The sequence below is a fragment of the Canis lupus genome, chromosome 10 (assembly GCF_003254725.2).
Source record: "Canis lupus dingo isolate Sandy chromosome 10, ASM325472v2, whole genome shotgun sequence".
In the NCBI taxonomy this organism is placed as follows: domain Eukaryota; kingdom Metazoa; phylum Chordata; class Mammalia; order Carnivora; family Canidae; genus Canis; species Canis lupus.
In genome coordinates, this window is record NC_064252.1 from 68,475,653 (window position 1) to 68,490,114 (window position 14,462).

Genomic DNA, 14,462 nt, shown 5'->3' on the forward strand with positions numbered 1-14,462 from the left:
AATGACTAGCGCATGTTACAAAATCAGGGTGGGTAGAACCCACTCAAAGCACGAGATAGACCAGTGGAGTTTAACGTACCAGAGTCTGTCGGCGCAGTTCGTTAATTTAGGTGCAGACTACGGATCGCGACCAGCCTTTCAGAAGCTACTTACATTTTTCTACTTCTGGTGCCATGTCAAAAATAATACCCATAATTATCTGAAAAGCTCGTTAAAATACTCATTCCTTTCCCGAGTGCATAACTCCATATGCTTTAAGCAAAACAGCATGTGAGAGTAGACCTGTGAATCCGGCGACCTGCTATTATGTGGGCGTTAGAGAGATTTACCAAAATGTGACACAATGCCGCTCGTCTCACTACATTAAAAAAAAAAAATTAAAAAAAATTGTCTTTCATAAAATACACTTGTGTTAATGTGTAACCGGCTTGTTATTCTTATTTTACTTATATTTTTAAAATATTTATAATTTATTTGAGAGCGAGCAAAGGAGGCGGGACAGAGAATCTCAAGCAGACTCCCCGCTGAGCTGGGAGCCCGACACGGGGCTCAGTCTCCCCACCCAGAGATCATGACCTGATCCGAAACTGAGAGTTGGACGCTAAACCAGCTGTGCCTCCCCAACACCCCCATTTATTATTTTTAAATGAATTAGTAAACAAATATTTTGCATTTCTCAATTACAATTTCCAAAATGGCGTGTAACTATAGCTATGACCTTCATAAACAGAAGCTCTTTGGGATCTTTAGTAATCCTTACGAGCAAAAGGAGTCCTAAGGCTCAGAATTTTGAGAGCCCTCAGTTCTATCCGTGTACATTCAGTTAGGTCAGCTGTGGTAGCACAACCCTAAAATCTGTGATTTGATAAAAGGGAAGTTGCCTTATGACGAGATTTCCTGTGTTGGGTGACACTCAGGGCACTGTCTTCCATGTAACAGCATCCCAGGCTTTCAGAGGCTCCGTGGTCTCACGGTTGCACCATCTGGAACCTGGACCAGGAGGAGGTTGGGGGGCGAGGGAGGCCCTGTGGATCCAGAGCTGCAGGCTGCAGGTGGACTCCCCACTGGTGTTGGCTAGAAGCAATCCCACGGCCCCGCCCGCTGGAAGGGGAGGCCAGAGAAGATGAGAACCTGCTGGAGTGAACACCAGTCATGTCACCACCGTCACTAAAGGAGTGAGTGACATTAGGGAAAAGAGCTGGGGACAGGAATCTAAGGGGTGGAAAGAGAAGACTCACTGAAGGAGTTGGAGAAGAGGCATGTCAGGAACTTGCCCTCTGACTCATAGTCGGTCATCTGCTCCCCTCTTCCCTGAGCGTTCCCATGACCTGGCCCTTCACGATGGGCTCCCGGCTGCCTCTACTCCAGAGAGAGGGGTCTCCTACCCCTCCTGGCCTTCAGCCCTTCCTCCTCATCTTGCTTATTCTTCCTTAAATGCTCTGGTTTTCTTGATGTTTCTGGAACTCCCCAAGCTCCTTCCTGCCCTGTGACCTTTGTACTTGTTCCCTGTGTTGAGAATGCCCTTCCCCTTGGTCTTCACATGGGCCCTGCCATTGACTCCCAGTATCTACTCCAATCTCACTCTACCGGCCTGAAACAGCCACCACCTGGAGCCCTCACCCCACCGTCCTCGGCCTCTTTTCCCTGCTTTATGCTCAGAGCAGTTATCGTACTGCTTCATAGTCCCGGCCTTGTTTCCTTGCTGTCATCCCACTTGGATATCAACTCCGTTCGGGAAAGAACATTGTCTTGTTTACCTCTGCATCTTCAGTGCCCAGAACGATGCCTTCCTTTCTTATGGCTACTCAAAACGGATTTGTGGAATGAAAGAGTGAATGAATATTCTAGAATTTCCGGAATGCTCCAGGAAAAAAAAAAATTTTTTTTTGAATATTCACCGTATAGATTTGCTTATGCAAGGCTGTGCCGTGTCCCCGAGTGAGAAGCCCATTTAATCCAGCATTTTGCAAACTTGTATCACCACTATGCACCATTTTTGAGCCTCACCTAACAAAAAATCAGAATGCCGGTTGGGAAAGGCTGCTGTTGGCTAGGGAAATCAGTTGAGGATTTTTGTGGGGGGGGAATGACATCTTCTGACCTCTAGCCAGTCCCCTGCTCCCTTTCTTCCTCGTCTCACCTCCAGTTTCCTATTTTCTTTCCTAGGCCAGGAACAGAGCCCCACCCTCAGCAGCCTGAGCACCTGCGATCTGGGACTCACATGAAAGAAAAAAAGGCTGTGTGCTGGTGGCCCCTCGGGAGACTTTATTTTTTACCCAAAGAGCCACATGGTAACCAGCAGTGCGATACCCAAACCTGTCTCACGTAGATCCCAGAAAGCTCTAGTAGAGCACTATCCAATTTTGCCCCAGCTCCAGCCTCCTCCCAGCACCAAACTGTCCTCCTCGTTGTAGGATGTGTGGGCTGGAGGACACCGTCGGGAGTGAGGACGTACCTGCCTGGACTCCGCGATCTGTTACTCTCCCCCCAGCAGATCCTTGTGCTGTCGCGGCTCCAGAGAGCACTGCAGCCGGAGTCAGAGCCCGGGGCGGCCCTGCTGGGGGGCAGATACCTCAATTACATTTCACAGACTCTAAAGTTCCCCTAGACTACGTGAAAGTCTTTGAAGACAGAAAAATGCAGGCTGCAGGGCTCTCTCCCACGTTACTTAATCTTGGCGCAGCTACAGTTCCAACTTCTGAAGCTTACGTGGGAACCCCAAGAACCACTCGATCCCTAACAAATCCTAAGGGCTCACCCTGCTTACATCCTCCCCACTCCGTAAACCTACAGCTGGATTGTTTTACCTGCCTTGATAGCAGGTTTTTTTTAAAGATTATTTATTTATTTATTCATGAGAGACTCAGAGAGAGAGGTGAGACCCAGACAGAGGGAGAAGCAGGCTCCATGCAGGGAGCCCGATGCAGGACTCGATCCCGGGACCCCGGGGTCACACCCTGACCCCAAGGCAGACGCTTAACCGCTGAGCCCCCCCCCCCCCCCCAGGTGCCCCTCCCGGTAGCAGTTTAAAAGTTGACCTAGAAACATGAGAAACTGTAGTCCTGGGCATAGTCTCCAAGTATTAGTGATGCACACAGGGCATGGCAGGAACTTTTGAGTATGCATACTTCTTCATATCAAGTATTTATGTAAATTCTTGATATAAAGTATTTATGTGCATCACTGTATTAATATATGCACTATAAAACACAAACAAAATTAAAAATTTAAAAGGATGAGGTCAACTTGAAATAATCAATATTTTCTAACATAGCATACTTTTGTTTTCAGATTAACTAGATAGAGCTATTCATCATTTTGTTTTGTCATTTACGATATCATCCCCATGTTTTCTTTCCTTTAAATTGACCTAAGATTTTTAAAGAGAAACCTCAAACATGCAGGAAAGTCGAAATCAAGTACAATGAGTATTCGGATACTCACCACGTATATTAAACGTGAATTAATTTACCGTCTACGCATTATCTGTAGGTGTATGCGTGTATGAACAAAACCATTAGAAAATAAGCTAACCTTATTTCGCCACTTCCGCTATAAATACTTCGCTGTGCATCTTCTACAATTTTTTTTTCATCTTCTACAATTGAGAATTGAATCAAAACATTGTTCTGCCTCAGAATCAAAATACTGTTATCACAGCTGAGGAAATTAACAAGTTTCCTAATATCATCTAATGCTCAAGTTTAGTTCATACCCAAATTTCTCCAGTAGTCTTAAATACATAAAAACAAGATCAAATCAAGATTCATGCATTGCATGTGGTAGTTAAGAGCGGTCCCCTCCTAGCTTTTTAGAACAGTCTTTTTTGAAGAGACAAGATAGAATTATCCCACATTTTGCATTTGCCTGATTACTATGGTGTCACTCACCGTGTTCCTCTATCCACTGTATTTCCCTGGGAATTAGATTTCCTCTATCTACTGTATTGTACCCTTGGGAATTAGATTCAAAAGCTTGATTAGATTCAGTAAAACATTTTTGGCAAGAACATTGCTTCAGGAGACATGTTAGGCCATCCCTCTGCTGTGGGTGCCTCCTAACCTCTCCCTTGTAAAGCAGTGTTTTCTCGCCTACAAGCTATCTGTGGGGTGATGCTTTTCGGGACCTACTGATGATCCTTACCTGAGTCAATTATTACACTGGGGGATTAGAAAATAGTGATTCCCTCATTCTCTCATTCCTTTCCCATTTATTAGCTGGTATACTACTATAGAGAAGATATTTTTCTCATCTAATGGAAATGAAATATAGTTCGTCTTCAAAGGTAGAGTAAATGTTTCTTTAAATTTCCAGAGGAGGAGGGATGCCTGGGGGGCTCAGCGGTGGAGCCTTTGGCTCAGGCTGTGATCCTGGGGTCCTGGGATGAGTCCCACATGGGGCTCCCTGCAGGGAGCCTGTTTCTCTCTGTGTGTCTCTCATGAATGAATAAATAAATAAATAAATAAATAAATAAATAAATAAATAATAAATTTCCAGAAGACGAAGTTAGTGAACATGAGCTTTTTATTTCTTTCCTTTGATTTTTAAAACATATTTATTTAGTAGTAGCAGCAGTGGTATCTATAGGTACTCAGAGATTTGTATTTATTCAGTGTTTTATGATGAATTAAAGTCCTTTTTTTTTTTTCTTTAAAAAAATCAGAGAAGGCGCCTGGGTGGTTGAGCATCTGCCTTTGGCTCAGGTTGTGATTCCCAGGGTCCTGGGGCTGAGTTCCGGGCCAGACTCCCTCCTCTGTGAGGAGCCTGCTTCTGCCTCTCTCTGTCTCTGTCTCTGTCTCTGTCTCTGTCTCTTATGAATAAATAAAATCTTTAAAAAAACATCAGAGAAAACAGACAAGCGGAAAGACAACATAAAAGTGACCCATGGCCGCTTCCACCTTCAGACCATCATTAGTAATTCCCTTTTGGAGTTTCCTACTCCTGTTTTGCAAGTGATAAAGATTAGAGTCTAAGTGAGCTCTAGAGAAGTTAGACAGTAAACAGTAGTAGGGGCAGGTGGTCCTAAGTGGGGTGGCAGGTGACCGAGGCCTTCTCCTCATTCATTCTAGGTCAGTCGTTCAAGAAGTCCCTGCAACCCACCGAGTCCCCCAGTTAGTCGCCGTGGGGTCCAAGATAGAACAGGCTCACCTGACTCTCGCACCTAACTTGTAAGGGAAACAAAATGCCCAAAGGTCTGATTTTTATCTCGCTCTTCAATCTTGGCTTCGGGCACTGCTTGAGAAGGGACGATCAATCCTCCTTTCCATAACTAAATCCTTGTTTGCTAGATTTCCTATTTAAAGAGGGAGAATTAAAAATAAATAAATAAACAAACAAATAAATAAATAAATAGGGAGAATTCAGGAAATACATCGGGAAACAAAATTCACGCCAGCTTGGTGTCGTTCTTTCACTGATAAATCAAGTGTTTCTGAAACAGGAGTTCAAGATTACAGACGCAAGGACCGCGTCGTGCTGGTGTTCGCTCATTTCCTGCCCCACCATGTCCTGGTGCCTCTGTCACTGCCAGTGACTGGCAGCTGGCTCACTAATTAAATCAAGCGGTGTGTGCTTTTCCTTGACCTTTACCGAGAAAAGCGTTCTCAAGCTCTGGACGCAAATAAAGTGCTTTAATTTGTAGAGAATAATGCGTTTGCATCATCCCCGCCCTCTGCGGACCTGCTTACCCGTGAGATTTCTACATCCCCATCCCGCTTCACGCTGGACGCGGGGAGGCTGGCAGTCGCCCCGGGAGGGCGGGGTTGCTTCTGCTGAGATGCTGAGGCCCTAGCTGGCCCCGCTCCCCAGGGCCTCCAAAATCGGATTGCTTTTGAGCCCCTTAGATTTTTCATATTCGCCCAAAGTGTTTGTTTACACTGGCTCATTGAACAGGTCGTAGCCTTGATTCTTGTCTTTCTCCACCTGCTGTTTCTTCTTTGTTTCTTCATTGCTCTCCATCCGGGGGGTGCAGCAGCCTGGTCCCCTGCAGGGGCTGCTGGAGAAACCGGGGAGGGGGCCCAAGCAAGCAGCTGGGGAGCTGCCCAGGGAACAAAACTTTACAAATGGATGAACTGGCCTGTGTGAAAATGTAAAGAAAAAAAAAATATATATATATATAAAGTTTATATATAAATTGATGGTTCATCTGGCAATCCTATTTTTAATTGTTAGAGAAACTTCCATAATGTTTTCAACGGCAGCCGTACTGTTTTATATCCCCACCAAGACCGCACAAGGGCTCCAAATTCTCCACGTCCTCACCGACACTTATTTTCTGAGTTTTGTTGTTGTTTGTCTTTTGAAAGTAGCCATTCTAATGGGTGAGAGGTGATGTTTATAAAGTTTCTGTGCCTCGAAGAGCATAACCAACAGAGTGAAAAGGCATCCTATAAGATGGAAGAAAATATCTGTTAATCATGTACCATATAAGGAGTGAATACCCAGGATATACCAAGAACCTCTACGCTCTTACAACAAAACAAAAAACAAATAACATGATTAAAGCACGTGCAAAGGACTCCAATAGAGACTTCCCCAAAGAAGATTCACAGGTGGCCCGCAAGCATAGGAAAAGATGCTCCACGTCAGTGGCCATCAGCTAAATCCAGATCAAAACCACAGGAAAACATCACCTCTTGTGCAGTCTTGGGTACGGATATAAAACAGTACGGCTGCCGTTGAAAACATTATGGAAGTTTCTCAATTAAAAATAGGATTGCCAGATGAACCAGCAATCTCACTTCTGGGGATTTACCCGAAGGGTTGAAAGCAGGGCTCAGAGACCTTTGCAGGCGGGCACCCTGCACCAGGGCCACGCGGTGGGGGCAACCCGAAGGGCCGCTGACAGGTGGATGGATCCACAAACCTTGTATATACTTTTAATGGACTATTATTCAACTTGAAAGCAGTAGGAGGGACGCCTGGGGGGCTCAGTGGTTGAGCATCTGCCTTCAGCTCAGAGCGTGATCCCGGTGTCCCAGGCTTGAGTCCCACGTCGGGCTCCCTGCATGGAGCCTGCTTCTCCCTCGGCCTGTGTCTCTGCCTCTCTCTCTGGGTCTCTCATGAATAAATAAATAAAATCTTTAGAAAATAATAATAAAAATAAAGCAGTAGGAAACTCTGGCCACTGCAACAGCGCGGATGAACCTTGAAGACGTCACGCTGAGTGAAATAAGCCAGACGCAGAAAGACAACCGCCCTGACCCCACTTCGAAGAGGTAGCAGAGCAGTCAAATCAGAGGGACGGGGAGCAGAACGGAGGCTGCCAGGAGCTGAGAAGAGGCGGAAAGTGAGCAACTGCTGTTTTACACGTACAGAGTCACAGTCGTGCAAGATGAAAAATTTCTGAAGATTGTTTGTAAAACAGAGTGAAGGCATCTGACGTTACTGAAATGTACACTTAAAACTGGTTAAGGTGGTAAATATTACATGTATTTTATCACCATGAGAAAAAAAAAGAGAGATTCTTCTTACGGGTAGAGACATTCCAGAACACAGTTGGAGAATATCAGTTAAAACTCTTATTTAAACTTTTTAGGTCCTCTTGCTTTTATAGGGATAAATGTCCACATTTCTACTTACAAGCTTTGTTTTCAGTAATCGTGATTTTCTAAAAGCTTTAAAATTTAAGCTGTTTGGTGTTATAGCCACAGAATACTTTAGCTGGAGATCTGAAATAGTTTCTGCTCAAAGGCAGCCAAAGGTTAGAGGGCCTATTAAAAAGGTTTCATACAATGGCATGCAACTTTATTATTATTATTTTTGTATATATTTTTTTATTGCTCTATGTTGGCATGCAATTTTAATTGACAAAGTTGTCCTTCGAAGGCACGGACATTTCTAAAATCTGATTGATAACCGAAAGTAAAGCGAGAACAGTCTGCCAAACTAGAGGCATTTTTCTTAATTTAGCAGTAACTTAATTTTAAAAATTTTGTCATTCTATGTATATTTATAATATTTGTAAATGTCAACAACTGTAGCTTCTATGTGGTTTTGTGAAATATTGAAGGTTGAGTGTCATTATGAATCAATCACACATGCAACAAAACCAATCCTGGCGATAGAATTCTGCTCCATAAGTTTCTTTATTCAGTAAGAACATAGTTTTTACCACAATACTGTGCTGCATTGAAATCCTAGGTATACACACAAATACACACACACACGCACCATATAATTTTGTCATCAGTGTCGAACTTATCACTTGAATTTATAATAACATTGACTTTTAATATCAAATGTCCACCTTTGCCAGAATGAACTTCCTGAAGTTTTGCTCTGAGTAAGAATGCAAAAAACCTGATCAAACCGTTACTGGCATCCGCTCGACTGACTTTCAGTTAGCATCATTTGCAGACACCAATATAAAATGTTCGTATAAAATTTTTCTTTTTTTTAAGATTTTATTTATTTATTCATGAGAGATACAGAGGGAGAGAGAGAGGCAGAGACACAGGCAGAGGGAGAAGCAGGCTCCATGCAGGGAGCCTGACATGGGACTCGATCCTGGGTCTCCAGGGTCACACCCTGGGCCGAAGGCAGCGCTAAACCGCTGAGCCACCCGGGCTTCCCTTCTTTGCTTTTTCTAATTGGTTATTGCTATTGCACATTTTCCTGTGCTGACCTTTTATCAGCCCAATTTAATGGACCGTCTTATTAGTTTTAACATTTCTTTCATATTTTCTAGAGATGTCCTAGTCAAACAATGATGTCATCATCTACAAACAATGGTAGCTTTGTTTATTCTTTAAAAAAAATTTTAAGCTCTTATTTTATTATTTATTTGAAAGAGAGAGAAAGACAGAGAAAGAACGAGTGAGGGGAGGGGCAGAGGGAGAAGCGGACTCCCCGCTGAGCTGGGGGCCTAATGTGGGGCTCAATCCCAAGACCCCAGGACCACGACCTGAGCCAAGCACAGACACTTAACCAACTGAGTCACCAAGGCACCTCTATTCTTTTCCAATATTTGTACTTCATTAGTTTTTCTTATTCCATTAAATTGGCTGGAACTTCCAGGACAGTGTTGGTAGTGGAGTGACAGCCAGAAAGCTTATCTTGTTCCTGATTTTAATGGGATTGCTGCTAATGTCTCACCATGAGGGGTGGGACCTGCTGCCATTATAGAAAAATAAAAACCAGAGCATCAGAATTAATACATGAGGGGCACCTGGGGGGCTCAGTCAAGCATCCGACTCTTGGTTTCAGCTCAGGTCCTGATTGCACGGTCGTGAGATGGAGCCCCGTGTTGGGTCTGCTCTGAGCCTGGAGCCTGCTTGAGATTCTCTCTCTCTTTCTCTCTCTCTTTCTTTCTAACACCACCCCCCCCCCCAATGCACACTTGCACATGCACACTCGGGCTCTCTCTCCCTCACTCGTTTTACAAATGAAACTTTTGTCTCTTAGCTGAAGAATCGTATAGAGGAAGAAATGAAGGAAACAAAAACAGCCTGGTCCTTTATGCATTAAAATCATGGAGTCTTTTTTTTTTTTTTTATATAATGTAAGCATAGTCTAAGAACTATTCAAGAATTGCCTTAGAGTAGGCGAGGAGGAGAAGGGTCTCATGACATAAAGTAGGAAAAGTAAGATCCATGACGCTCACAAAGGAAGATGAGAGTGGCACTTGGGTCGTAATTTAGAAAGGTCATTGATAACACACATGATAGTTACCCAGGAAAGTAGTTGCGAAGGCAACACGGCATCTTTTCCAAGGGGGTCAAACACCAAGAGCCTATAAAGAGACCCCAGAGTTGGTCCAGAGGAGTGAAATATTAAGTAACTCTTTGCGATGTTAACATTTAGTATATGTGACATGATATTTTATAGATCACTGGGTCTCTTTTCTTCTGTGAATAGGTTCCTAGTTAAATAAGTTGCTCTTATTCATAGCTTATAAAGAATGGTTTTGAGTTTATCATGGTTTTTAGCTACTGAGTTTCTTTCTTTGCCATTCACCTAAGAATGTGATGAACTACATAATATAGTTCTAATATTGGACTACGCTTGTATTCCTGGAGCACATCAGGCTCATGATTCTCCTGCTGTATCCAGTCTTGCTAATATTTATTATATATTTTTTATCTTCGTTCATAAGGGTGATGGGCAAATACCTGGGGAGATGGCTGTCCATCATCTGTTCCTCAACAATTCAGTAGACTTTTTGCATAAATCTGGGTCTGGTACCTTTAAAGAAAGAGACCTTTAACTACTTTCTCGTTTATCTGTAATTACTGTGATTCATACTTCTTCTCGGGTCAGTTTTTGTAATTCCTGTAAAATGAGACATTTCCAATTTATAAAATTTTACTTTGACATTATAAAACTCTGCTATCCAGCCATACTGACATCCCTTTCTCGGTTGCTACCACTAACCTCTACCGCCGACCTGTTGACTTCCTTCAGAGGAGGAAGGAACTTTGCCTTAGCAACAGTGGATGAGGTTGATGATGATTTGAATGCTATGATTGTTCTTCTGTTTCCCTACCACTATTTACTTTATTCTGTTTGCTTTTGGTTACCTCCCTGAATCACCGACCACTAAAATGGCAGAATGGGATGGGGGGGAAATGGTCTAATATCAAGATACCAAGATTCTCATCCTGGTTCCAGAACTTAGAAGCCTCCAACACATACCGTGCCGTGGACACCTCAATTCCTCTCAAAATGAGAATCGTTACGATAGGGGCCAGTGGCACAAGGTGGGGAAGGTAAGCCATCATGACGCTCAGGCTCTTTTCTTTCCCTGATTCAAGGAACACAAGTATAAAAGGCACTGTCAAGGATTGAGCTGTGTCCCCCCAGATTCATATGTTGGAAGCCCAATTCCTAGTCCCTCAGAATGTGCCCTTGTTTGGATATAGGGCCACTGCAAGTATCATTAGTTAAGGACATCATGCTGGAGTACAGTGGGTCCCTATCCCCAGCCCAAGACTGGGATCCTTATTAAAAGATGTCATGCTTATTAAAACATTTGAGCACAGACATGCGTACAAGGCGACCACCAGCTGAAGATGAAGGCAGAGTTAGGGGTGATGCTTCTACGAGCCAAAGAATGTCAAGGACCTCCAGCAAACCACCACAAGTGGGGAGATACATGGAACCGGGGCTCCCTCGTGGCTCTCAGCAGGAACCGACTCTAACTCTACCTCGATCTTGGATTTCTAGACTCCAAGACTGCAGGACAATAACTTTCTGGGTTTTTTTTAAGTCCTCAGTTTGTGTTACTTTGCTGTGGAAGCCCTAGCAAACTGGGACAGGCGCCGAGCTAGACAGTGTCCCTAGGATTATCTCTGGTTACCCCCAGCACTCCGTGATTCCCGTCTTTGGAAATTACTACAGGCCTAAGAACCAGCCTTTGCTGCAATAATGGAGCCATAGCTCTGAAAGGCAGCAGCTTAAACCACACACATTTACGTTTCCCTCGCGGGAGCTGTGGCTGTGGCTCTGCAAATGCTGCTGGGCTCTGTCGGACTTGGCTCCAGCACGTTGAGGAAGGTCCAGGTGGGCTCTCTCGTCTCATTTTGGGACCAAGACTGAAGGGGGCTCCAATGCACTGCTGAGGCTTTTGTCATGTTGTGTGTGTGGCCACACAACCATCTGCCTCCCTGAGGGCCGTTCACTCCACTACTGGATCTTCCGGTTGGGCCTCTGTGCCTCCCTGCCCCTGACCCTAAGGCCCAACCATTTCCTGCCTGGGTATGACCGAGATGCACGCTAATTATTGTCCTGTCCTCTTGGGTTCCAAGAGACAAACTCCCCAGGGGAAAAGAAGCTGAGCTTGGAATTCTATGGAAGCACGGATTGTTCAGCCTCCCACCCGGTCTCTTCAGGATGTGTCCGCAGAGAGCATGCTACCAAACCATGGGCGCCTTGGAAGGTCTAATGCTCTGGCACTGAGGTGGGTATTTGGAAAGACTTGTGTCTTCGTAGTCCATCCCATTTGTTAAAATACCCATTAACATATGCTGCTACCTCGTGGACGAATTCTGTGTAAGTTTATTCTGAAATACTCTCTATTTCGGAAAATGTCAACCACTAATAATGGGATCAGGGATACAGGTAAATGTGACAAGTTTGGCTTTCTGTATTCAGTGTGCTTGAGGATTTTTTAAGTGACAACACACGTTACTTTTGTGATGAGACAAGACTTAAAGACATTGAACATACATACTTCACGTCCTGTCCCTCATTAGACATGACGTATGTTATATTCAGAGAGAGTGTACCCGTAGGTATGTGCATCCCCTTGTTCTTGAGAATAGTGTTTGGTTTGGTGGGGGAGCGGGGAGGGATCGAGGCAGACAGCAGGTGCAGGGGAGCCCCAGCTCTAGACACAGGCCGGAGCAAGGGTGAGGCGGTGTCGTCACTGGGGCAGGGCTGAGGGGGAGGCCGGGGCGTCCAAGAGGAGTTGCTGCCATCCAAGGTGGCGTGAGCCCATCCGCCATTGTCTGAGCACCTTCAACTCTTCTCAGACCCTCCTTACTGAGCAGTGGCTTCCATTTTTTTCACCGACTCTCCAGAAAGTCCTGGTCCCCTAGTGCTTGCCCTCCTGTCATTGTCCCCTCCCCACATGCTCTTTAGGTTAGTCAGCATTGGACACGTGTTCAGTAGGTAGGCTGTGGCTGGTGAGAATGTGCTTCTGGGGCTTTGCCATGGATAGCCCTTGGCTCCCACTCCCCACCCTCACCCCCACGCACACGCACCCCTCTTGAAAATGTTCTGAATATAAAACAATATTGTAACTTAGTCAATAAACCATGCAAAAGATTCAGCACACATTTTTAGGTATAATTCGAGTTCGATCTTCTCCTGCGGGTTTCTCTGTAAGTACAGGGAGCCGAGTCCTGTGACACTTGACTTGACTTGCAATGACGTCATCCTCTTGGCGCCGTGCCCAGGTCTGTTCTCCTGGCCGCAGCTCAAGTCAATGCCAGGCGGAATGAACAACGGAAGGGGAGAAAATGGTCGCGTGTCATCAATGGAATCAACCGTATTTACTACAAAGCGACTCTAGACACAACACGGAAGCTCAAGATTCTTCCAAAGTTAGACGACGGACTTGAATTCTTAAAGTAAGCTCCTGATCTAATTTTAACTTTTGGTTTGTGACATTGGCTTAGTTAATAGGCAAAATGGTGTCTCATTTTTTTGGTTATTTGTTTTGTGAATCGCCTATTTGTGTGTTCTGCTCATTATTCCTCCCAAGTCCTGGTTTCTTTCCTATTACAATATAATAGTACTTCATATATTCAGACTTGTGACCTTTTCTTTGCAACATCTGTCATAAATATTTTCCTCTGGTTTGACATTTATCTTTTAGTTCTGTTTATGATTTTTCTGTCTTTGAAATGTTTTGAGTTTCAAGGTAGAAATAAATAAATAAAGTCTTTTCCTTTGGGATATTGTCGATTGCCTTTTTTTTCTTAGTAAAACCTTCGCTACTCTGAAATCAGAGAGATTTTTGTCAATTTTTTGTCTTAAATTTTTTGAATTCAACTATTTAATCCTTCCATAATGCATTTTTAGAATGTCGTGTCAGAGAAAGATCTAAATTAGTAATTTTCCCTAATAGTTGACTCTCCTATTCATTGTTATTGAGTAATTCACTCTTTTTTCATTTATGAAACGTAAAGCATTATACAAATAGCATCGTTCATTTTTAAAAATTAGAAAATAAAAAAAAAAACAATTGAAATAATGGGGGGAAAAAACTTGTATTTCGTTTCTACGAGTTGAACATTAGTAATTTGCTTTGTTCCTCCAGATAGTATCTTCTATAGATGAATGCATTATTTCCCCTCCAGGTGGAATCATATTGCAATGATGGTTTTGTAACTTGATGTTTTCCACTCAGTAATATATCGTGACTATCTCTCCGTGGCAATCAACACACCTTGACAGCACCATGTCCTAATTAACTTTTCACTGAAATATCCTAAACCTTCAGAAAAGTGCACATTTCAGAAGCACAGAGCTGGGTGCATTTTCACCAACTGGCCAGACCCTGTAACAAGCTACTGCACCAAGTGGAAGAACGTGGCTGACACCCAGAGCCCCGCACCCGGCTCGTTCCAGGGATCTCCCTTTCCCGAGAGTACCCGCCACCTTGTACCTGGACCCCCCAGCAGCCCGGGTTCATTCCCAGCCCCACGCTGCATGGCCTCATGGGCGATCCGGGGAAACCTGTGTCCTCTCGAAGGCCAGCTTGAGATCTAACCCCCGACACCTGCAGATATGACCTTACGCAGAAGCAAGGCTCCTGCGGAGGTGATGGAGCTCGGCTGAAGTCCCTGGGGTGGGTCCCAGCACGGGGGGAGGGGGTGCATGGAGACAGAGACCCCGGGGAGCGAGCCACATGAGGAGGACGCAGAGCCGGAGCCCTGCAGCCCAAGCACGGGCACCAGGTGTCATGGGGAGAGGCAGGGAAGGGTTCGGGCCACACCTTGGTTGCAGACCTCAGC

The 14,462-nt window shown here is 44.5% G+C and overlaps 1 long non-coding RNA gene across 2 annotated transcripts; it reads left to right on the forward strand.

Annotated features, from left to right (window-relative positions):
• Nucleotides 1-9,493: 9,493 nt before the first annotated feature.
• On the forward strand, nucleotides 9,494-13,700 carry LOC112673988 (uncharacterized). 2 transcript variants are annotated; one of them, XR_007413835.1, is made up of 3 exons: nucleotides 9,494-10,709; nucleotides 11,748-11,899; nucleotides 12,835-13,700. It is a non-coding gene; the product is annotated as an uncharacterized LOC112673988 (long non-coding RNA). The 2 variants fall into 2 exon arrangements; XR_003145180.3 differs by having other exon boundaries at nucleotides 12,900-13,700.
• The last annotated feature ends 762 nt before the right edge of the window (nucleotides 13,701-14,462 follow it).